The 24,893-nt window shown below is 41.5% G+C and overlaps 1 protein-coding gene across 3 annotated transcripts in view; it reads right to left on the bottom strand.

The window, feature by feature from the left end:
- LYPD6 (LY6/PLAUR domain containing 6) overlaps positions 1-24,893 on the bottom strand; it is a 123,898-nt gene that overhangs the window by 86,921 nt on the left and 12,084 nt on the right. Inside the window, exon 1 of one of the 3 annotated variants that reach the window (XM_081051206.1) lies at positions 2,622-2,722. The exons of the other annotated variants lie outside the window; for them this stretch is intronic. The gene's annotated coding sequence lies outside the window, so the exon portion shown is untranslated. Of the gene's footprint in view, positions 1-2,621; positions 2,723-24,893 lie in introns of those variants that run through there. 3 annotated transcript variants of the gene reach the window in all.

Here is a 24,893-nt window from a genome sequence, read left to right as displayed (position 1 = left end):
GGCCCACTATTTCTTGCTGGATTGCATCAGCCTCCCAAGCCATTGTCCCTGCGTTCACTTTGTCCCCTGCCATTCTTTCTCCAGCAACAAACAGAGGGAGCTCTTCAAAGAACAAATCTGACTGTGTAACTCCCCACACAATATTAAAACCTTCCAAAGGTTTACACTGAGGATCTATGACAAAGTCTATGACCTTGGAGAGTGACGCCATCAACTCCTAGACGATAATATTTTTTTTCTTTTTCACTGACACATTTTTTTCACTGACACATTTTTTCACTGACACATTTTTCACTGACACATATGTACGCACCTGTGTGACTCCCACACAAAGCAAAATCTACAACATTTCCAGCGTTCAAGGACATTCACTTCCCTGCCCTGCCCCACCTTCTCCAGAGGTAACCACAATTCTGGCCTTTATTACAATGGATGCGCTTTGCCTGGCCTGAAACATCATATAAATTGGCTAATAGAGATAACATTTTTTTAAACCAAACTAACCTCTTCGAATCCTCCTGCAAAGGAATGATCAGACCAGCTTTAATACAGTAACATCCTGAAGTGAGCGGAAGTCAGGTGTTCAGTTCTAGAGTCTCAAACTCCCCAAAAGGGTTTTTAATTAACAAGTGAGAATGAAATCCACACTAGTCCTCCAGATTAAGTTGTCCCCATGAATTGTCCCTCAGGATTTAAGATGACACAGGGACTACTACTTCTACTCACGGGCTTTGAGCCAGTCTGAAAAACTAACCTGCGAGGCAGATGCAGTCAAAGAGTTATTCTTTCAATTCAAAGACTTCAAAGTGACAAAAAGGTGACAGCATGAGCAAAGTGTATAGTTACTGTCTTAATAGAGGAACAGACATTATCAGGCTTAAAGTCTTAACAGAAGAGTTGTGTTACAAGTATTAGAAATTAGAAAGGATGGGCTGTGGAGAGGCAGCTTAAAGCCGGACAAACTCTCACCTGCACCCATGCACCATTATAACTTCACCTCGGAGGAAAGCTATCAAATCTCTATTTTCAAGGCACAGCCCGATTTTGTCCCTCTGTCCAGGATAAGGGCCAATTCCAATAAATAGCACAGGGCAGCCAAGCCCCTGGAGTGTGTCCACCTCTCCTGAGAGCTGATTCTACCACCTGAAATCCAAAGAGACGTCTTCCCAGGGTTTGGAATTACTGAAGGCTTTGCGGGTTGGGGAGAAGCAGAGGCTAAGGGCCTTACATTTGCTCCCTTGAAGGTCCAATACTCCTCCCTAGGATCAAGAAGTGAAATCCTAAAGCTAGAATTAGGATCGCCCGGAAGTATTTTGGAGACTTGACCAAAGTCTGGAAGAACTGACAAAATAAGTGCAAAAGGGTCTTGCACTCTGCACCCTTTGGCACCACAATTAAACATCTGCCAAGCGTATCAGCTGGTGAGGCCTGCTGATGCCAGCAAAGTGGCAGGCATGGGTTTCTATAGCACGATTCCTAACACGTGGAAGGCACTCAAAAAACACCGGTGACTGTTACCATGAAGGAATTCCCACAAACCGCAGTTTTGCTTCCTAAACATGAAAGAGAAAAGTGATTCCTCTCTCTGTTCAGTTTGAAGTGGTGGGAAGGTGCAAAGAAGCAGAGGATAAGAAAGCAATTTGGGTAAAATCACCATCACCCATCTTCTTTTTGATGAACTAAACCAGAGCACTTCCTAGAGGAAAAAATATATATTTCTTTAGTATACGGAATGACATATAAATCTACTTTCTCTCCTTTTCTCCACTAAAATTTCCCTTGAACCCCAACGGTAGTAAATTTCATTTAGCCTGGCTTAGGATGTACGGCGAAACCTTCTAGATCCTCTGGTAAATAAATCGATGGCTGGGAAGGCAGGACAGCCTCAGCTGTCTTCTTTAGCAGGGGCGATTGTGGAACTTGAGGTAAGCCCACCTGAGACAGAATCCCAACCCTGCACTGTCCTCCTACTGCCAAGAGGCGGCCTGGTGAGGAGGAAAACCATGGTGAAGAGACAAGAGAAAGGCGAACTTTAAGTTTTTTCACTTGTACAGCTGCAACCAGCCGTTGACCAATATTTTCACTAGTTGCACTCACATTTTCAGGTTTGCTCCTCATGGGATACTTTTGGGCTTACTTAGGAATGTAGAGGTGTTAGTACTGGACGGGGACACTGGGTCCAACCGGGGACTCCAATAAGGACCCCCAGTCCTGGTTGCAGCTCTCCAAGTCAGTCCCCGGGTGGCCGGAGTACCAAATTGTTTTCTTGGTAAAGACATTCAATATATTTGAGGAGCACAAGAGGACGCGGGGTTTTGTAGAGTATGAATAACGCCTGGTATGAGGACCCGCACTTAATTTCTTGGCAGCCCATTCTCTTCCCCCCATCATCCAAATGATCTGTATGGCACCCCTCTTGCCCTCCTACCTTGGCAAGAGTGAAGGGCTCCTTCCTGTCTGGGTGCTTCCCTCCACCTGGGACCACTCCCACTTCCCAAGCTCCTCATCCCTAAATAATGCCCTTTCAGCTGTATCCTCTCATTTCCAATTTGAATGCTTTCTTCTCTTCCCCCTTTAGAAATATATGTATGCCTTCCCCACCTAAGTAAAAACCAACCTACCAGCAAAAGATTTCTCTGTTGTTCTCACGAATTTACTCAGTCAACAATTCACTGTCCTCCTCTTTCTCAGCCTCTCCGTGGTCGGTGGCCTCTGATGCCATGAGCCACTTCCTCCTCCTGGAAACTCCCTCCCTGTCTGGGCCTCCTGACCCCTCCCTCTACTAGTTGTCTTTCTGTCTTTGGGGCAGATCACAGTTCATGTGATTCTTACCTCCCTCCCTCTTTCTCGAAAGGCTGGGCCTTTGTTAGCCATAGTTGTACTGCATGGCTTCATAGACACCTTCCCAAGACAGAGAAACCTCGATTAACTCTCCCAGAAAACTGGGGCTGAGGGGCAGCCAATCAGGCTGGTGATCTCACTGCAGGAGGTTTAAACTCAGGACCTGTGGGTTTGTCACTTGCACAGAGCAGCAGAGGGAAACGGTGCTGAGATCCAGAACAGAAACGGCCTTGCTGAGGTATGAGAAATGAAGGCTGACAGAGTCCTGCTGTGCTCCTCTTGTCTTTGTGATCCCTAGTTCCAGAACCCTGGAGTGCCTCTGCTACCTCACCAGCCTTAGATAGACTCTAAAATCGTATTTTCGTGTTTGAACTAGCTTGTGTGGATTTCTGTGACCTGCAATGGGAATTTTGACAATCATCCTACGTCCTTCTCCTCCTCTATTCCTGTTCCCTCTTTCCCCCAATTGCAAGTATCAATGGACCCCACCCCTAGCTCTTTTCTCTTCTGGGTCTGTACACTGTCTCTCGGTGATCTCCTCCGGGCACTTGGCTTTAACTACCGACTCTGGGCAGATAATTCCAAATCTAAGTCACCCGGCCAGACCTTTTGACTGGATACTGGCCTATATGCCCTAGAACACTGCTTCTCTGCATGGATGTCCCACAAGCCCCTGAAAATGAATAATTACAAAACTGAACTCAAACCTCGTGCTTTTCCGATACTTCCCAGACTGATGAATCACCCTACCATCCATCCACCCAGACGCCTCAGCCAGAAACGTCAGGCAACGAACGCTGCCTCACCTCCCCCGTCAGTTCAGTCCCCTGGTCTTCATGATTCTGCATCCTTAGGATTTCTGAATACATCCTCTCCTCTCCATTCTGACTTTAGTGTATTTTTGACCCCCAACTCTTCATCCTATTTGGCCTTCTTGTCTCCTAACACCCCTCCAACCCTCCTCTATTTTATAAAACACAAGTCTGGTTGAATTAACCTCTGATCCTTTCAAGGTAAAGTCCAAACTACTTGGAACAACATCCAAGAACTCTGATGATGATAAGACTCCTGCCTACCTTGCCAGCCACATCTTTCACTACCTCCCAGTGGACCCCAAAACTCAGTCCACACTGAACAACTTGTAGCTTCCTAAGGTCCCAAACTCCCCTCTGCCTCTGAGCCTTCACACCTGATACCCCACCCCACCCTCGCTGAAAAGCCTTCCCACATTTCTTGAAAGGTTAATTCAATTAATTCAGCTCAGCATCACCTCTTCCAGGAAGTCTTCCTTGAATGTCACCTAACACCTACCCACCTGCACCTTAAGATTAAGTTTACAGTCTCTGTGCTCCCATAGTCCCTCGGGCATAAATTTTTAACAGGCCTTTGGTATCATTTCATAACCATCCACTTCCATCTGTGTCTCTTTCACGAGACTAAGTGCCTTCAGGGAAGAAATGATGTCTTTCTTATATTTGTATTCACAGGGCCTGCCATTCAAAACAGGTTTTCTGGATATCTTGTCCTATAGCACCCAGAAGGGAATTGAGAGGGGAAAAAAAAAAAAAAAAAAACCAGAATCTCCAGAACCGGAATACATTCTCTTCCTTCCGTTACAGCTTTGAAAAGGAGAAGGACAAGATGAGGGTGTGTTTTCTGCTATTGTTTTGATAGAGCCCTGAGGCTTTTGCTTTCTCTTGCTTGAGATAGCGCAAAGAGGTGCCTCTCTAAGTATATTTACAGAGTGGCCTCCTCATGCCCTGCACAGTGCAGGCTCAGGGCTGCAGAACCCGGTTCAGCAGAAGTACTGGCCATCCCCTAGCAAAGGCTCTGTAAACAGGTGAACTCAGAAAAGACAAGGTTCCTTCCCTCAAAGAACACAAGACCCTAAACACTTGTTGGAATGGAGCCCTATTTATCTTTGGTATAGCATTCTAGGGTGACCTCTTCTGGTATTAATGTCCTGTGCAATCTCCTCCCCTTTAGTGTAGGCTGACCAAGTGACTTGTTTCTAACCAACAGAACATGGCAAAGGTGACAGGACGTCTTTATAGCAGACTGTCTCGCTTGCTGGCTTTGATGAAGCAAGTTGCAAAGTTGGGGAGGCCCAGGTAATAAATAAGGAGCTGAGGGCAGCCTTCAAAGCAGCTAGGAACTGAGGCCCTCAGTCCAAAAGCCCTCAAAAAACTGAATTATGCAACAACCACGTGAGCTTGGAAGTGGGTCCTTCCCCAGATGAGCCTCTACATAAGATCCCCGGCCTGGCTAACAAGGGACTGCAGCGTTGTAAGAAACCCTGAGACAAAAACTCATCCAAGCCATACCCCAGAGACAATGGGAGATAATAAATACTTGTTGTTTTAAGGTGCTCACTTGGAGCAGTATGTTATGCACCAAAAGATAACTAATACAATACCCTCCATCCCTACTGAAAATCTAGCTACTCAGAAAAGAACACAAAACTACAGCTTCCATTTTTCAGCAGGTTGAATAAGAAAGAAAGCCATCATCAACTAAATGTTTAACTAAAAATGAAATTCCTTCTAAAAACAAGTGTTTAAATCATTTTAGTATTCTAAAAACTGAAGCTAAAAGAATCCACACAAGACAGTGTGTAATGTGAAGTGAGGGGAAAAAAGGAGACAAGGTTAAAATTTGTAAAGGGGCTCTGGAGAAAACTGAAGGCTTCATTGCTTTATTTAACTTTTAAATCTTATTAAATTTGCTAGATGCATGTTAGCATTCATGGTTCATTTGCTTTTATTCTGACTTCTATAAATAGGCACTCGATGAGCCCTGATAAATGACTTAAAATTTTGCTTGACTTCAATAAAGAAATGAGCAAGTTAATCTTAAAAATCCTACCCACAGAAATGAATGAAAGCTCATTTTCCACCACCCTCTGCTCCTTGCAAGTACAACTCGCCCAAGTCCTGTGCCCCTCCCTGTCACCCGTATTCTTTTCTTTGGCTCTTCGTTTATAAATCTGGCATCCGTTCAAATCACTTAGATCTGGTTCTCTTGCAAAAACAAACAGAAGCTACCTGGGGCCTTTGATTCCCACTCATTTACATTCTTTCCCTGCCAAGGGTCAGAGGCTGTCAGAGTTGGTGGCAGCCAGTCAAGCCCAGCATTTGGTGGCCCTTATCTACTAATGCAGTGTTTTTCTGCCTCTGAACATGCCAGCATTAATCTCTCTAAAATTATAAATGGGAACCTACGTAACTGCCACAAATCTGAGACGAATAAACCTAAAAGTTCAGCCCAGAGCTGTGATAACAAGTAGACAAGAGACCATACAAAACTCATAAAAATGTAGGCAGTGGGTGGAGGGGGAGAAATAATTTATATGACCTATACATATATGGAAAACAAAGGCAAGTTTGAAATTCCAGGTGGTTTGATTAGGTGGTATGTATATTTAAATAATTAGCAATTCACACTAAAACACTGCTTCTTTGTAAGTCATGAGTTGGTTTGTAGCTTTCTAAAAACAGCCTTCAACTAAAGAGTAACGTCAGTTCTGTAGTGTCCCACTAGCTACACATACATGCTAGTTCCATCGGTAAGTCCTACAATCCTCCTTTCTGCCCTGACAAGCAGGGTGCAGACCATCTAAATTGGTTTGTCCATTAGCAGCATTGTTTGAGCCCCCCTAATAGGACAAAAGTCAGTTGTTAGAAGGCAAAAACCAAACAAACAAGAAACTTAAACGTAATAATAGTTTGTGGCCCTTCAAAACTCAATCCTACTCAACAAGATCTTATTCCTTGGTATTTCATTTCTCTCATGAGGAAGAATTTAAATGTAATTATTTTTCCCTGGGTGAGCAGGAAACACTGAAAAAAGATGTTGAGAAACACTATTCTAGATGCTTAGGATTCTAGATGAGCATACAGGGAAGAATATGAGCATAAGCAGGGCAGGGTAAAACCTGCAGACACTAAATGAAATAACCCTAATAACAATCGAATAACTGCCTCCATTTGTGTATTAAAACAGGAGCAGAACTAGAGAAATCCCAAAGGCAGGTTATAACACAGCATTAGAAACTTTGACCTTGAAGTCAGAAAACCTGCATTGAGTCAGCTCCTAACACATGATTACTGTTTGTGCCACTTTGGAGAAACGCAACTTGTTATTTGCATTATTTTTCCTTTTCTGTAAAAAAGAATGGAAATGTCAGAATCACAAGGTGTTGTAATAGTTAAATGAGAAAAAGCACTGTGCTGTTCAGTTGAAAGGCGAACCATCCAGCAGAATTATTTGAACGCTGGAAAGCGCTGAGCGGGCAGAGGATTGTATTAAGAAGCCTACAGTTGACACCATGGTGAATTATTGCACAAGATGGTGGTAGACTGGTGTGTGAAGGGGCTGCTCGTTAGGAATAGCACGTCCTATGTAAAAAACAAAACAGAAATGACCTAATGAGCCTGATCTCTCCTATTTTAAGGGGATAATAGGAGATATTCAGACCACAGAGAAGTGATGAGAAATAAACCTTTCTTATCTTTCTTCCATCAGCTAAACCAGCAGTTCTGGAATCATCTGGGGCACTTTTGGAAAATGTCTGAACTTGGAGAACTGTGAGCACTCCATAAATACTTATTGAATAAGCGAGCACTGCTAATGCTGCAGTGAGATAAGTATTCTCATCCATTACTTTAGGGGTGTTCATTCATATGTTCTTTTGAGAGAGCAATGTGTTAATAGGTATCAACATTTTTTTGTTTGGTTCAATTTTGTTTTTGTTTTAAGTTCACACCTTTGGTCGACTAATTCTGTGACTAAGAACCTATCCCAAGGTATTATCAAAGAAAACAACAAAAATGTATGAGGTCTGACAATTAAGTTGGCGAACTTGCCACCGTGAGCTTACATTGGCAGCACTGTACAAACAGCTCGGTAAGGTTTCATAACCTTGGTATATCAGTGTCTCACACCTGTGTTCGTGTGGATGTGTGGCAGTGTCTCGCTGAGTGGCGTTCATTATTGTTGTGTGTTTTTGTGTGCCATCAAAAGAATGAGCTTGAATTAGAGTAACGAACAAACATTCAATTTCTTGTTAAACTTGGCAGAGTGGAAGTGAAATCAGGGACATGTTAGTCCAAGTTTATGGGGATAATGCCATGAAGAAAACGGCAGCGTACAAATGGATTAAATGTTTTTCTGAGGGGAGAGAATGTGTCACTGATGAAGAGAGGTCAGGGCAGCCAGTAATGAGCAGAACTGACGAAAACATTGCAAAAATTCATCGAATTGCATGTCAAAAACAAAATCTCATAGACACAGACAATACTTTAGTGGTTACCAGAGGGTAACGGGAGGGGGGAAGTAGATGAGGGTAAAGGAAATCAAATATACAGTAATGAAAGAAGAACTGACTCTGGGTGGTGAACACACAATATGCTGTATAGATGATGTATTACAGAATTGTACACCTGAAACCTACCTATGTAACTTTACTAACCATTGCCACCCCAATAAATTTTAATTAAAATAAATAAATAAATAATTGTCAGCTGACTGTGAGAAAGATAATAGACCAAATAAACATCGATAAACAGGAAAATCTTAACTGAAAATCTTGGCATGAGAAAGATGTGTGCAAAAATGGTCCCAAAGGAGCTCTTGCATCATGACAATGCACCAGCTCACACGGCTCTGTCTGTGAGGGAGTTTTTACCCAGTAAACAAATAACTATATTAGAACACTCTCCCCACTCACCTGATCTGGCCCCCAATGACTTCTTTCTTTACCCAAAGATAAAGGAAATACTGAAAGAAAGATATTTCAATGACATTAAGGACATCAAGTGTAATACGATGACAGCTCTGATGGCTATTCCAATAAAAGAGTTCCAAAATTGCTTTGAAGGGTGGGCTAGGCACTGGCGTCAGTACATAGCTTCCCAAGAGGAGTACTTCAAAGGTGACTGTGCTGATATTCAGCAATGAGGTGTGTAGCTCTTTTTCTGGGATGAGTTTGCAAACGCAGTTGTCAGACCTCGTATACATAAGGATGTTTATCACAGTATGATTTTACTTTTGGACGCTATATCATTAGACTTGCTTCGAACCTGCATAAAACACTTGTGCTCTGTAAACCCCATGTTATGAGTGGGAATATTTGATTAAAAACAAATCCAAACAAGGTGCAGCAAAAAATCAGGTGTCATCTCAATAAAAATCAGCCACAATACAGCTCATGAATATTTCAAAAAGTCAAGGACTTTCCAATCAGTTCAGGTTTGGTCGGGTCAGGTCTTAGGCTTCCATCATCCTGGTGATCTCCACTAATCTCAAAACCAAATGGCAGACAATTAGCAGTTAAAGCATCTTAGAGGAACAAGTAACACTGTTGTTGGCTAAGGCAGCACAGGGAGAAAGAATAAAACTCACTTCACTGGCTTTCTTTTTAAATTCCCAATCTTCTTGGGGCAGGACTACCCAGGATTTGCAAGTCATCACCTGCCTAACTTTCTTCACCACAAATGACAAGCATTCTCTAGGGATTAATTGGTCCCTTATCCCAAAAAACCCACTGAAAAGCTGCTGAAATCAGTCAGTCCTACCTTCCTGTGGGCTACGAGATACAAAGATTCTCCCAGGAGTGCAACAAGACGGGTTCACTTAAAAAAAAGAAAAAAAAATGTTCTGTGCAAGAGACTAAATTGTGAGCTCTCAGGTTTTTAGTATCAATGATCCAAAATATGAGACCGATAACCAAGAGAGCAGAAGAGCATTTTTATCAAGTGTATTCATCAAGTACTCTTAAGCATGTGCTTACTAAAAGAGTCAGACACAGCTAATCAGCCACGTAACCCTGGTACAGGGGAAGCTGTGGACGGTATACCAGCAACCAAATATATAACGATAAATAGCATAGTGCAATGCCTGATACTTCTCAAAGCACTTTCACGCATGATTTATCATTCGATCCTCACATTAATTCCATGCGGTGAACAGAAAAGGAAAGATTTGACAGCCAGGCACGCACATCTAGGTTAGCAGATTTGCCCACCTTTACAGAGCCAATTGATTACTGAAGACATCAATTTTCAAATCTAGGTCTTCCCCTTTTCTTCCCACCATATCACGCTAGGATAGCAGGCGTAAATGCTACATATGTGATATAAGTCCATAATTAGACAAGATAGAGTGGTGGAAGCAGGACCCAGGAGCCCCACTGCTCACCTCAAGTCCCAGTGCCATCACCTATAGGTAGTGTAATTTGGGGGAAATTATAAAAACACTCTGCGCATCAGTTTCCTCCTCTGCCAAATGGGGATAACAACAGCACTCAGCCGTGGGATGATTATGGGGATCACGTATAAAGTGCTGAGCCCAGTGACAGGTACATAGCAAAGGTTCAATCAATGTTAGCTACCACAATTATAAGGCTCACTGATTGAGAATCAGGACAAATTCTCTGCTTAATCAAGATAAGATGCGAATATACTGAGTCCTTCTGCCTGTCGGGTGTGCATTAGGTGCTGTGTTAGTTTCCTATTGCTGCTATAACAAATCACCACACACTGAATAGCTTAAAATTACACAAGTTTATGCACAGGGGTGGAGATGAGAAGTCTGAAATGAGTCTTACGGGGCAAGAATCAAGGGTCAGCAGAGCTGCGTTCCTTCGAGAGGCCCTAAGACAGAATCAGTTTCCTTGTCTTTTCTGCATTCCTTGGCTTGTGGTTCCTTCCTCCATCTTCAAAGAGCACCATTCCAACCTCTGGTTCTGTTGATTATCTCCTCTCTCCCCTTCTACTTCATCACATCACATTCTCTGCCGTGATCCTTCGGTCTCCCTTTTATAAGGACCCTGTGATTACATTGGCCCATCAGGATAATCAAGATAATTGCCCCATCACAGGACCCTTAACCACATCTACAAAATTCCTTTGGCCATGTAAGTTAACCTTCACAGGTTCCAGGAAGTAGAGTGTGGACATCCTTGGGGGACCATTATTCAGTCTACCACAGGTGCCAAAGATACGAAAAAGAATGTGATACAACTGCGGAGTTCAAGGAGTCCATACATTATTGAATTAAACAGACAGGTTGACAAGAAATAAACAAATTCTAGTGCACATTAGACTACATGACTTAGGGCCACTAGAGAAGTATAAACAAAGTGCTCTGGGGTAACAGGGTGGATCCGTTGATCTCAACCAAGAAGAGAAGCCCTCACGAACCCGGTGAATACATGCACAGAACTGGGCAATGATGTGTCCTTAGACTTGTGGTGATGAAGGGTTCCCAGGAAAGCACATGGAAAAGCTAGGAATACTGAATGGGCTGGTGTGATTAGAGCCTGGGACAAAGGGAGGAAAAAATGGACAGAAGAAACTGTTGAAGAGGGACATTAACGCCATATCATGAAGGGCCACAGCATAGCAGAGGAACTTTATGGAAAGAAAAGTCATTGAAGGCTGTTGAACCCATCATTCAGATTTATGTTGCACAAAGAAAATTCCAGAGGCAGTGACAAGAGTGGACTGTGGCAGGCAAAGCCGAATTTAAAAGCTACTTCAATAGTCTAGCGAAAAAAAGGAAAAAAGACTAAATAAAGGAAGGAATGCAGGAAATGAAAGCAAAGATGGATTTCAGACACCCTTACAAAGTGAAATCAACAGGACCAAGTGACCAACTGAATACAAGAGGGACACAAAAGTGATGCTGAGATGACTAGCTCAGACAACTGGAGGATAGTGATGCCAGTAAATGATTTAAAAATAAATAAATAAATAAAAACAGAGAAAGAGGGGGCCATTCATGGAGAGATATATTTCAGATGTGCTGATGAGAACTTCTCATGGGCTAACTGATTCTTTCACCAAAAGGAAAAGCATGCAGAAACAACACCGACATGTCAGAGACTCTGAAAAGATCTAATATTTGGAGCCAGAAGACCTGGGCTCCGGTCCTTTTCTGACATTTATCAGCTTTGTGACTTTCAGACAAGTTGTTCAATCTCTCAGGGCTTTGGTTTCTCCATCTGTGAAGTGAGAGATTGGGGGTATCAGACAATCGTTCAATTCCTTCTCATTCTAACATTATATGGGTCAAATATCTGAGTCATTATTTTCTTCCCAGTTTCAACCACTTCTCCCAGTCATTCTCAACATTAGCCTCTAACAGAAAATCTGATGGGTCTTGATTTTCAAAAAAAGGGCTCGAGCTTGAAAGGGGAGGACAGAGCTCTAACGATCACTGCACACCTACCATGTACCTGGCACTATGCTGGCCATAGTCTCCTTCCATCATCCCCCCATTTGGTTTGGACAACCCCATGTGGTCCTCGCAATGACCTGCATCGTGAAAATCAAAGAGGTGGTGCCACAAAGAATAGCTTCCATTTTCTGTTCCAACTGCTGTTTTATGTTCTGTCCCCAAATAGTCCTTTCCTATTAGTAGCCTTTAAATTGTGTTAATGCCAACAGGGCCACAAATTAGTTTTCTTATCAGGCATTGAAAAATTACATGGGGGATCATTAGAGCCTAGAGATGGAGGAGGCAAGTAAGCCATTTTTAAAGTATTTTATTTAGAGAATAATGAGTTGAGATAGTACTCTAATGAACTCACTGATACGACAAGACAATATAAGCCCCCACTTAAGACTCTGCAGTGGCTTCCACTGAGTTTGGCTGTAATTCTCAGTGGGATGAACATCGGGATTTACCACACTAATCCTGGAGATTTTTCAAATTATTAACGCACCCCTTTTCTCTATCCCACAAGACTCTTATGCTTCCCCAGACTGAATCACAGGAGTAGTCATACTCGTCTTAAATTTAGGAACATGTAACAAAAAGACTGAAAAATACTAATATCTAAAATAAAATCCATATTCCTTAATTGGATACATACACATACGCATACATATATACATGTATATGCATGCATATGTGTATATATATATTATGTATATATTAGTACACATGTGTGTCCAACTAAAATATATACATATGTATATGTATGTGTATGTGTATATATATATGCCAGGGGTGCCAAAAAATGTATACAAGTGGACACTTTGGTCAACGTTGCTCAAGCAGTAGTTCGCCGTGATGAGAAGCATCTGGATGCTGATGGTAACCACTTTGAGCACCTCTTGTAACTGCAGAAGTCAAACGTGACTTGTATTCATCTTTTGTTATTGGTATATATTATTACAATTTTAATAGTTTTTTCCTTTCTTAAAATGTATATAGAGTTTTTTGGCACCCTCTGTACATAGGCCCCTATCCTACCTCTTTGTATCCCACTTCTAGCTACACACACCCTTATAGCCTTCTCCCTCATCATATTAAAACACATGACTTCCCGCAATTGCCCATGCTACTTTGTGCTCTGTGTCTTCGTTCACCTTCTTCCTTCTTGTCCTCAAGTACCCACCTTGCTCATTAGCCGCTTCAGCTGTCATCTTCTATTAATAGGTAAAGCCTTCTCTGATCTGAATTGACCACTCCCTCCTTTGTGTCCCACTGTATCTTCTATTATAATTTCTATAGCTCTTTATTATAAATTTGTTATATTTCAATATCACCCTACTAAGTTTTAACTTCCAGAGGTAGAACAGGCCAGATACAAAATTGATATGTGTTGATTGAATGAATGAATATGATAATAGAAGAAGAAATATCTAGTACATTACTTGGTCTCTCTAAGGCAAAGTTATATTCCTTTCCTCAAAATCCATTTAAAGGTCCAGAAAACAGTTTTCATTCATTTATTCTCAATAACTAAAGGTAAGGACTTCTAAAGGTAGTGCTATTTTTGAAATACAATGTACTCCATGATTTAGGGGATAGAGAATGAATGAAACACACAACACTGTCAGCAAAACTTGTTTGATTAAAATGTTTAAAATTCTATTTACTCTTCCATCGAGTCAAAAAAATAAGAGTAGACATTGAACTATTACCACCCTATATTTCATGCTGCATGGGATTATAATTGTAACAGTAAAACAGTGGGACATTTGTTTTTGTTCCATCTGTGCTAAAATAGCTACAGTCTTACCCTTCAGGGATATATTTATGGCCATATCAGCCAAGAAGCCCCGAGAAACAGGAGAATATGATCACCCCTTCTGGCAGCGAGAAAGTAAGCATGGTAACTGTGCCAGGCACAATGTGTGCATCGACATATTCACCAACATAGCTACACAGAAGCACACTAAATTGAACCTGGAGAAAGAGTGTCAGGTAACAGTGTCCAAATCCTCTGTCAATCCTAGGAGACAATGCCTTTTCCAGCAAAAAGTGCTTACTCAGTGTCAGTTATAATGCCAGCATCAGGCTAGGACACAGGCACTTGAACTTGAAGCTCATAAACCTCTCTTTAATAGGAGAACAATCTAATTCAATGGTTAAATGCCAATCAGGGTGGAATAAGTAGGCAGCAGCTGAAAATACAAGATTTAGAAAGCAACTGCAGCTCCTCTGGGAATGCATTACTACTGAATGGCTGTCAGAAGCAGACTATAAGTGAGTTAGCACCATTAACTTGGGGGGAAAAGAATGACTCCTATTTAAGTGAACACATATAGAAACCCAGTACAGTTTCGAAGTTACATGCTAAATGGGTTTGGAACACTTTCTTAGACTAAGAAGCCTGTGCAAATGAATTTGGAAATTGAAAACAAATTAGGATATGAAGAAAAAGCAAAAGTACCTTTTCTTGAACTATTATCCATGCTATATATCCATAAAGAATCAAATATCTCCTAAGGTAGTCATGAAATTTTGGACTCATGACTGATCCATTCAACCTGAAAAAAAACATTTAGCCTTTAGAAAAGGGCATTTTTCTCCTGGGCCAAAAGCAGATCTAAGCTTCATCAGCTGACCTTTTCATGTGCCTTCTCCCGAGCTGCCACTTCTCCCTGCGTTATGAAAAGGAAGATGACCATCACTGGCGCTCAAGGGAGAAGACCAGAAGAGACCTGCTCTACAACACTGACCCAGGAACTCCCCTCCTGTCTACACTACGTCTTGTCCCACACCTGTGTCAAACGATAAAGAGTAATGACATGCAAGGCAGAGATAAAGGGGAAAACGAAGATATCTCTCTGGAGGAGGCTGGGCAGGCCTGGGTGGGGAGAGTGAGGTGATGTGTCCATATATGGGGAAGGAAGATATCTCATATGAATCAAGCTTCTCTGGCCCACAGTGATTCTTCTTTGCCTGACACTCAGGAAAGGCATCCTCAGTGGCAAGTACAATGTGGGCCTACCCCCAGCCACAGTCCAAGTGGATATCTATCCCAGGCTGGGCCAATCAGCTCTGTTTCCCAGGGCTGCTGACTCTGCAACCAAAAAGAGCATAAGCCAGTCCTACATGGTGGCATTAACTCTGAGATGTGTATGTCTCAGAAACATTTGAGGTTGTCTTTCCCACATTCTCTGTACCTGGTCTGCAGTGAGAAAGGATGAAACCAACAAGTTGAAAGAAACCAAGACATGGAGAGAGAATATTGGATGCATTCAAGTCCCTGCTTGTGAGGCCCTGGTCTTTCAGCGGTTTTACTGCCTGACTCTTCCTTCAATTAGTCTTCACTAATCGTGTAAGGGAGGGAGGGCACAGAGCTTCACCATAAAAATTTACTCTGAGTTAAACACACAGACCCAGAGTGCAAAGTCCAATCCTTACAGAGCCCAGAGAAAATAACTTAGGGGTAAGAAATCAATCCATTCTGCTCCATGCATCATAATCCTTTAAAAATAAATGTTTCTAAGTTAATTTGAGATGGGTTTTTGCTGCTTATCAACAAGAATCTAAATACTGATAAAAAATGTTTATGCTTGAGTACCTTCGAATATAATAGAAGACTTGGAGAGATGACTAGTTTGAGAAACAAAGATCTCTATAAATTCAGCTGGTTGTGTACAAGTCCTTTCCCTTGTGGACAGTGGGGTTCTTTGGGAACTCATAACTCATACATTTGGATACATGTACATAAATATGTATGTAGATGTATGACTATCAGGGCTTTTCTTAGCACCAGAGGTTAAAGTCAAAATCTCGTCTCCCTGATTCAATGCAACCTCAAGATAATGTGAAATTAGTGTGAGAGAGTAACAAAAACAATTTTTCAGCCCTCAGAAAAGTTTTGAAAATTTATAATTTTCTAAAACCATATACAAGACCTTTAGAAAGCACATAAAATGCTAATGTGATAAACATTATAAATAAAAGCACATAAAATGTTTACGTGGTATGACTGATTAGAAGACCAAATCTCATACAATCAATTAGAACTGATACTTGAGGGCAGATTTAATTTCGATGATATCAATGTAAAGTATGTACCTCAGCAAAAGGTAATATCATCAAAAAACGTATAATGATATTAACAAGTTTTGATATTTAAAGATAGAACACTGAGATTCGTGCTAGTTTTCTTAGTCACATATTGGTAGACTATTCTACCAGCCTGAAATATTAAAAACAATCTGAATTAACATTTAATATAACTTTGAAAAGATGAAGCCAATTATCAGAAATGATATTTGTCCCACAGGAAAGAAAAATGTAATTAATTTAGGCAACTTTTAATTAAATAAATTCTAGTTTTCTTCATAACATCATCTCAGTGGCCACTTCCTAACACCCAAGTACTCTACGCCTACACATCCATGCTTCCTCAAACCTCGCAAATGCCTCAACTCTCAGTGCTCAAGAGCTCCCAAGGCAAAGAAATCTGTACATCCTGAGTGAGCACACAGGTACAATTTTTGGCTGGCTCTGGCAAGATGTAAGCTACTACAGTCAAGGTCAGCTTCTTCTTCAGACTTTGCAGACCACTAATATTCCTGCACTTCTATTCAAACTTGGAGCAAATTGGCTTCTTTATACAATAAAAGGTGGCTTTCTCTCCCAGCCTCCTTACACCTTACAGTGGAGAGAAAAGGTGAGCACAGGCGGTTGAAGGCCTTGCTTCATGGTTTTCCAATAACACAGATGCATTGCTTAATACAAACTGGACAAAGGGGCCAGAAAGAGCCAGCTGGAGCCCCTTCCAGCCTCTTGTTCCTCCAGATGCTAATACGCTATGTCTCCAGTTTAAACATCTTTGTCTCTCTCTCTTAAAATGCCACAGGAGAGAAGTTATTTAAATGGCCTGAGCTACAAGGAGAAACCTTCATCGCCACCATTCTCACAGCTCACCTCTTACCTGCCTTAAGCACTAGTGCAACCTGTCCATAGAAATGCTGCACAAAGCATAGGGGGCCAGTAGGAAAGAGGCACGGGATCTCCTGGGTGCAGCTTTCTGACAGCAGTCCCTCTCCTGAGTCATACCTTCCCACGCCAGATTTCAGGATAAAACTCCTTTAAAAATAGCAAAATACACTGCTAAAGTGGCACTTGGCTCTCTGCATGCAGTTTCGGCCCCCTACACAGCAGGCAGAACCACCAAGCCTGGTTCCTCATTAAGCAGCAGTTTTTATCATAAGCCCCACTGCTTTCACCCTTTCACCATCATCTGACTGGTGTCCAAAAGTTTGGATTTACAAGCTGTATAGTCAGAGAAAAAAGCCTTAAAAAGGTTTCAAGGTGGAGATTTTTTTTTTTTATGAGCATACTGAGGTTGCTATGAGTCAAGTTCAAAATTCAAGTCACATAGGAACTAATTTACACAATATAAACAATTTTCATAGGAGGAGGAGTAACCTCATGTTCAAATTCATTTGCCTCCAATTTTGAAGTAATTCATCTTTAAAATTTCTGTGAAAATTCTACAGAGTTGCCCAGAAAATGGCACCAACCGTCTGTAAGTAAAAACAAAAGCTCTCTGTAGTATATATCACAGGTTCAAAGCACTTTGGCATCGGCAGATTGAACACGTTATTAAAAGAATTTTACTGCAAGAAGAGCTACCATAATTACACAGCAGCTGGTCTAATGTTGACAAAACAACTTTTAAAGGCTTTCAGAAGCCTTAAAGGCTAATCAATTAAAAAGGCATGAATAGTAATGTGCCTCCTATCCTTAGCATTGCAAGCTGCGTCTCCTGCAAATACAGTGAGGTTTTCATTGTGGAACCATCATTTCTTACATCCTACAATTAAGCCAAACATGTGAATACATTCTAAGTTGTGTCTAGGTGAGACCATTATACTTAAAACAAAATAACTCCATAAAACTCAATGATAAACATTGAACTTAATGAGCATTTCCACACTAGCAAAGTTATTATCAAAATGCCAACAGTTCATGTCAGAGTTTGTGCCTACTTTATCAACAGCAGGCACAGAAGTGTTTTAGATTACTGTCTACATTGGCCAACAATATGCTGGGGGCATAAAGAATGAATGAATAAGTGAATGAATGAATGAATGAATGAACGTTGGAACGAGTCTGTGCATTGCATCCAAGAAACACTGACATAATCACCTTGCGATCTGCCCACGTGGTCATGTGGAATGGCCCCTTCTGCCAGGACCAATCAGAGTGTTCTTTAGGGTCCAACTGAAAGTCCATCTCTCACAGGAACCCTTCTCTAAACTTTGCACAAAGCTTGTTTCTTTTTGAAATCCCTTACGTTCAGAGACTTAGAAAGGATTTTACATGTCATTGGATCCAATCCTCTTTAGAGCCCAGCACATTGTTTCTATAAAGGGCCAGATAGTAAATAAATTAGGCATTGTGGACCGTAATAAGGGCTTGTTTCCTCACAACTACTGACCTCTACCATTGTAGTGCGAAAGTAGCTATGCAAAAGATTCAAACGAATGGGCACGGCTGGATTCTAATAAAACTTTATTTATAAAAGGAGGCAGGAAGCCAGATTGGCCGACTCTCAGCTTGCTGACCCTCTTTCCCCATGAGTGTCTTGGGAGTCTCCTTGGGAAGGCCTCCAGTGAAGGGGGCTGACCCCCTCCTGGCAGTCGCTTCTGTTTTCTGAAGCTTCCCCTTTCACTGACGGAAATGAATCTCCCTGCAACCTGCCACCACTGTCACATCTGTACCGTCTGCGCACCTTGTCCTCTCCGAAATCACTCTCCCTCTCCAGAGTCTCTGCATAAACAGGCCTTCAAAACCCAGTTATTTAATTAAAGTAAACACCACCAGTTTTGCCTTCTGGAGCCCCAGACAGTAAGTCTAATACCTCTTCCACCTGACGGCCCTTGTGCATTTGAAGACAACTGTGGGATATGCATTTACTGTCTGCGCCTCTCATTTGGGATCTATCTCGCGGCATTTTTTTATTGTTAGTTTTCTTCTGCCATGTACACATTTTTTCCCCTCATTTAGATGGCAAGTGAAGCATAGTCCCTGGCACACAAGCTCCATTTAGTTTTATGAGTGTGAGGGGCAGAATGACCACAGAAATATCAATCAACAAATCTTTTTTAAATATCCTCCTCCGCAAATGCAATGGGGACTGCTGCTGACACAGGAGGTGGACATCCCACAGTACCAGTACCTGCTAGTGTGTCAAACTTCTTCAGGTGATCACTGAGAGGCAAAAGGCCTCCTTTCCCTATCTTCTACCACCCACCAGATCCTGGAGTATAATTTTAATGTCGCATATACTCCATAACACCAGCTGAGAACTCTGAGAGTGGGCCCATTGTCTGTCCTTGTCACACACTCAGCCATTCCTCCTAGCCTTTCAGCAGCCCTCTTAGTCATTTCAATATCCTGTGTGATTTATCTGTCTCCTTAATAATCCCCACCCCAGAGCACCACACACCCCATTAGTATTTATGAGAAAGCACACACTAGACCTTCAGTAATCCACTCTTACATTTAAAAAATTCACAAAAACAGTAAGAGTGCTCCTTATACATAAGCAATCTTCCACAGGGTCAGACATTGGGTCCCTCACAGAATTCGTACTTTGAAGACACTAGTAAAACAAGTCTCTCAAACGATTGCCTTTAAAATCTACTCCTAGGGATAATTCATGTTTGTAATCAATAATAAAATATTCAAATATTTAAATAGGCTATCTCAATATCATGTTTTTAATATCAAAGGCCCTTAAGACTGTAACAATGACCCCGGCTCATTTAACGTCATTCTGCCTTTTTCTATTGCTTCTCCCCACGCCTGGGAAGGGCAGGAAGGAGGTATTTCACAACGTCCTGTACTAGCTCCAGTCCCTAGAAGTAACCATGGGTGTCGTGTCCATACGTGAACGCTATGCTCCTGGACACGCACAGGGTGGTGGAGAGGGCTCAGCGAGGCAGGGTCAACATCTGCCTACTCTGTATTCCAACCCAAGACAAGCTGTCAGCTCACGCACTGCTGTCCAGTACAGTAGCCACTACCCACGTGCAGTCACTTACACTTAAGTAAACATAAAATTAAGGGAAATTTAAAATCCAGTTCCTCGACTTTACCAGCCACATTGCAAGAACTCAGGAGCCATATATGGTCAGTGCCTACTAGATTGGCCGGGCAGATGTAGAATGTTTCTCTCATCACAGAAGAGACTAGAAAGTTCTACAGGACAGAGCTAGAGGGCTCATCATACTGCTCACTGATTGCTTTTCTCCAGCCAACACCTAGCGGGCTTGACTGATAAACAGTTGAGGCCTGTTGCAGCGGTACTCTACCTCCTTGAAGCCCAAAGAAAAAATGGTTTTTTTCCTTTGGTTATGCCAAACAATTAACCTGGTTATTGCCAAACAATTAACACCACATTGTTTTAAAGACATCCTGTAAGTAAAATGAATAAAGAAACACATACTCTGCTCTTACCTCAAGGAGTTCTGCCAGCCCACAGCTTTTGCAACTCCATGAGAAACTTTTACACAGAATAAAAATAAGACTTGATTCTCTTCTAGATTATAGTACCAAGTAGGGGGAGAGGGAACAAGAGGCAAAATTTCTCTATTTGTTCTGAAGTTGGCATCTTGTGCATTATTTTATGAAGTGTGTTTTCTCCCGAATTAATCACTTTGCATCAAAAAAGGATGCAGGGTTTTTTATTTCCTTTATAAAATATGACCCCAAAGTTCCAGGGAAAGTATACTTACATGCCTTAGATTTATCACCAGGCAAGTAAAGTTATTCAATAATCTGCCTCTAGGTAACACAGCATATAATTTTTTTCAGATTTACTGAAATTGTCATTTCTCTAAAACCTCAAAACAAGACAAAGTTGCTAATAAATTTTTGATTTCCCACATAGTTATTTTGGAGAACATAAAATTATGAAACAAACTAAATTCAAATTCCAGGCTGCTTTCTGAAAGATGAGATGACCCCTGATAGTCTATAAAGTCTGTGAAACATCTGTTTTGATAATATATGTACTTAAAATTCCCCACATGTCAGTTTCAAGTCACTACAAAATATAAGGTGGCACCAGCTGCAAGGATTAGAAGGAAAAGCTGTTAGCAAAGTGTCGGAAAGTGTTCAAGATTTTAATGGGGCCCAAGTCTCACTAGTATTTGCACATCACAATCCAATTAAATAGACTGAACCGAGACCGCAAGTCCTTCCTTTTCCACGTGTGAGAAAATTCTACCACGATCTAGGTATATTTTCCCTTATTACCTTCCTACTAAGGGACTGTGATGTGCATGCATGTGTATGCGTGTGCGTGTGTGTATATGTACAACATTGTTGACTATATTCTCCATACTGTATGTCACATTGTGACTACCAATTTGTACTTCTGACCCCCTCATCTTTCTCATACATCTTCCCAACCCCCTCCCATCTGGCAACCATCAGTTTGTTCTCTGTAACTATGAGTCTATTTCTGTTTAGTTTGTTCGTTTATTCTGTTCTTTAGATTCCACATATTAGTCAGATCATATGGCATGTCTTTCTCGGTCTGACTTATTTCACTTAGCATAATACCTTCTAGGTCCATCCAAGTTGTCACAAATGGTCAGATTTCACTTTTTTTTATGGCAGGGTAATACTCCATTGTATAAATGTACCACAATTTCTGTTGATGGATATTTTGGTTGTTTTCATATCTTGGCTATGGCGAAGAGCACTGCAGTAAATATTGGGGTGGAGAGATTGTGATGTGTTTAATTCTGCGACCTTTTAACCAAAATGCCCTCCCTTCTGTTTTGCTACTCCTCCAAATATTACCCATCTGCAAAGACTAGTTCAATTCTCACACTTTCCATAAAAGCTGCTTCATCTCTTCTAGCCCACAAATCCCTACTTTTCTCGGCACCTATAGCAAATTATAATAAAGGACCACACGAGTGCACTAAATTGTCCTCACTCTGCTCTGCCACACTGATCTCATCTCCTCATGCCTGTGGATCTGCTCCTGTTTCCTGGCTTTTACAGAGATAATAAAGCTCCCCAAATTATATCTTCAGCCCAGATCTCTCCCCCTAACTCATATTCATATTCCCAACCACCTACTCCGTATCTCCACTTGGAACCCTCCTAGGCATCTCAAATGTCAGGAGTCCAAAGCTAATCTGATCTTCTTCCAAATCTGCCCAGCCTTCCAGTTATCAAACCCCCACACTTGGAACCATCTTTGACTCTGCTTTCTCATTCACGCCCCACCTCCAGCCCTTTGATAAATCCTATCTCCTCAACCCTTATCATATAGACAAGGAATACCGTTTCACCACCCCCACTGCAACCAGCTGGATCTAAGCCAACACCATCTGAATCATTGCAACAGCCTCTTCCAATCTGGCCTCATCCTTCATCTCATTTATTCTCACAGTAGCCAGTGATCTTTTAAATCATACATCTTATCAGGTCATTCCTCAGTACAATTTCTTTCAATGGCTCCCCAGCTCACTCAAAGGAAGGAAGGAAGGAAGGAAAAAAAGAAGGAAGGGAGGGAGGGGAAGGGAAAAGAAAAGGGAAAGGGGGGGAGGGGAAAGGAGGGAAGGGAAAGGAAAGGAAGAGAAGGGAGAGAAAGAGAGAGGAAGGAAGGAAGCCAACATCTTTGCACTAACCTCTAAGGTCTCATGTGATGGATGGTGTGCCTCCTTATGACTTTGACCTTTTACTACTCTCCCCTGGCTTACTCCATTCCTGCCACTGAGAATTGAGACCAAGCGAGACATGATGCCACTGCAGCACCTTTGCATTTCTACCTGGAAGGCTCTTCCTGCAGAGGTCACCATGGCTCTCTCCCTCATCTGGTCCAGGTCCTCTTGTGACATTTTCACAGTGGGGTCTTCCATTTAAAGTGACCAACTGCCTCCCACCCACCTCTGACATTCCCTTTCTCTCTTTCAGTTTCTCCATAGCACTTATCACCATTTAACCTACTACATATATTCTTATTTATTTCCTTATTTTCTGCCTCTACCCCTCTAGAATGTGAACTGTATGAGGGCAGGGCTTTTTGTGAGCCGCATTCACTGCTTTATCCCCAGAGAGTTTTCCCTGCTTCATTCACTATTGTGTATCCACCTTGAACTATGATTGGCACAAATTGAAAGAGAGAGACAAAGAGAAGCCACTTCCAAGTTCCATCAGGAGAGTAGCCGTGTCTTACCTTTCCTTTTTATATCCCTGGGTAGGGCCCAGAAAAAAGTACTTGGTGCCTGATTATTGTCGTGTTTGCATTGGCAAACATGAAATATTAGGTCATTCAAATTGTTGGACATGTTAAATGTAGTGTTGATAAAATATTAAAAGACGTAACTATTTTTAAAACATTTCAAAGCTATTTAGACTTAAGCTCATAATCTCTACTGAAGTATGAACAATTCTCAAAATCACCAATCAGAGACAGTTTCTTAAGTGCTGCCCCCCCAAAAATCACAAAAATACGCATCCAGAAAAGATGAGAAAGGAAACCTTGATACTGTCACGTGTTGGGTAAATTACAGCAAATAAAATGAATGTCAATGCCAAGCCACAGAACAAGTCGTTTGGGTTCTTGTACCAATAGGTTGATTGTTAAAATGGACAACTGCTTTTAATAATCAACTCCACTTTGCGAAGTAGTAATATTGTTAATGACCTCGACAAATCGTTAGGAAGTGATGGAAGTCGGGGCAATGCACTAGAGACAGGAGGAGCCTTTCCCCTCCCCTGCCTGAAAAGACAAGACTGGATACACTGTCATGTCCCAAACAAGAAGTCTGTGACAAGGAAAACTCACTAGTCAATAAGTCTGAGAAATGGCTGAGAAGACTCAAGCTTTCTACACATTCAGAGCATTGCCTATAAAATTTCAACAATCTAGTATAGACCAAATGCAAACTTTATGTATGCTTTATGGAAATCCTACATCCATAAATCACTGAGCGTTGCAAAGGAGGAATGCTGTAACAGGCCAAAACAAACCCTACACAGCGGTTTTATGGCACTGAGTCCCAGACTCCCCATAGTTCATTCCCATTGAGAGCATCTCATTCCTACACAAAAGGACTCAGGTCTCTTCCAAAGTTCACTGAGCTGCTACAGTACATAACCAACTGTATGGATACATCTTTTTTGTTTTGTGAAATATGTATAAAAATTTCTAAGGAGAATTCTTTTGTCTGGGTATCTTTATAAAAACAGGAAAATTAACATTAAATGCTAATTAACATCATGTTTGTGGATTATAAAAATTTCTCTTTAATTGTTAAAAATAGTGCTGTACGCCAGGTAATGGTTACATTACTGGCATGACAGTGGTGACAATTACAGGAAGCACTGCTCATTAACTAATCTGTTCATTAATTCAGCAAACAGATTGGGTAGGGAGAGTGTCTGCTCATCAAATATCTACTGAGCACCTACTCTGTGCCAGGGCTTGCTTGCTACGAGTGATGAATTAATGCATTGTTCGTATGTTTGAGAGAATAGAAAAGGTGGCCACTAAAAATGAGAGCACTGAATTCAAAACCTGGGGCACAGCGTGGTTTGGAACCCTTGCTGAGATAACTCAAGGAGGTGAGAAACCACAAGCCCTCTGTCTGAATCAAGCCAACATTACATCTTTTATCACTTGTGAAAAAAATAGTTATCAGTTGTTCACCAAATTTCAAAATTCAATTTAGAGTTTAAAAATATGATGAAACGTATACAACTAACTCCGATTTTTTTTAACAAGACATTAAAAACTAAATAAGAATATTTATGTCTCATCA

This window comes from Rhinolophus hipposideros (genome assembly GCF_964194185.1).
Source record: "Rhinolophus hipposideros genome assembly, chromosome: 6".
Classification (NCBI taxonomy): domain Eukaryota; kingdom Metazoa; phylum Chordata; class Mammalia; order Chiroptera; family Rhinolophidae; genus Rhinolophus; species Rhinolophus hipposideros.
This window is presented reverse-complemented; position numbering and strand designations above follow the sequence as displayed.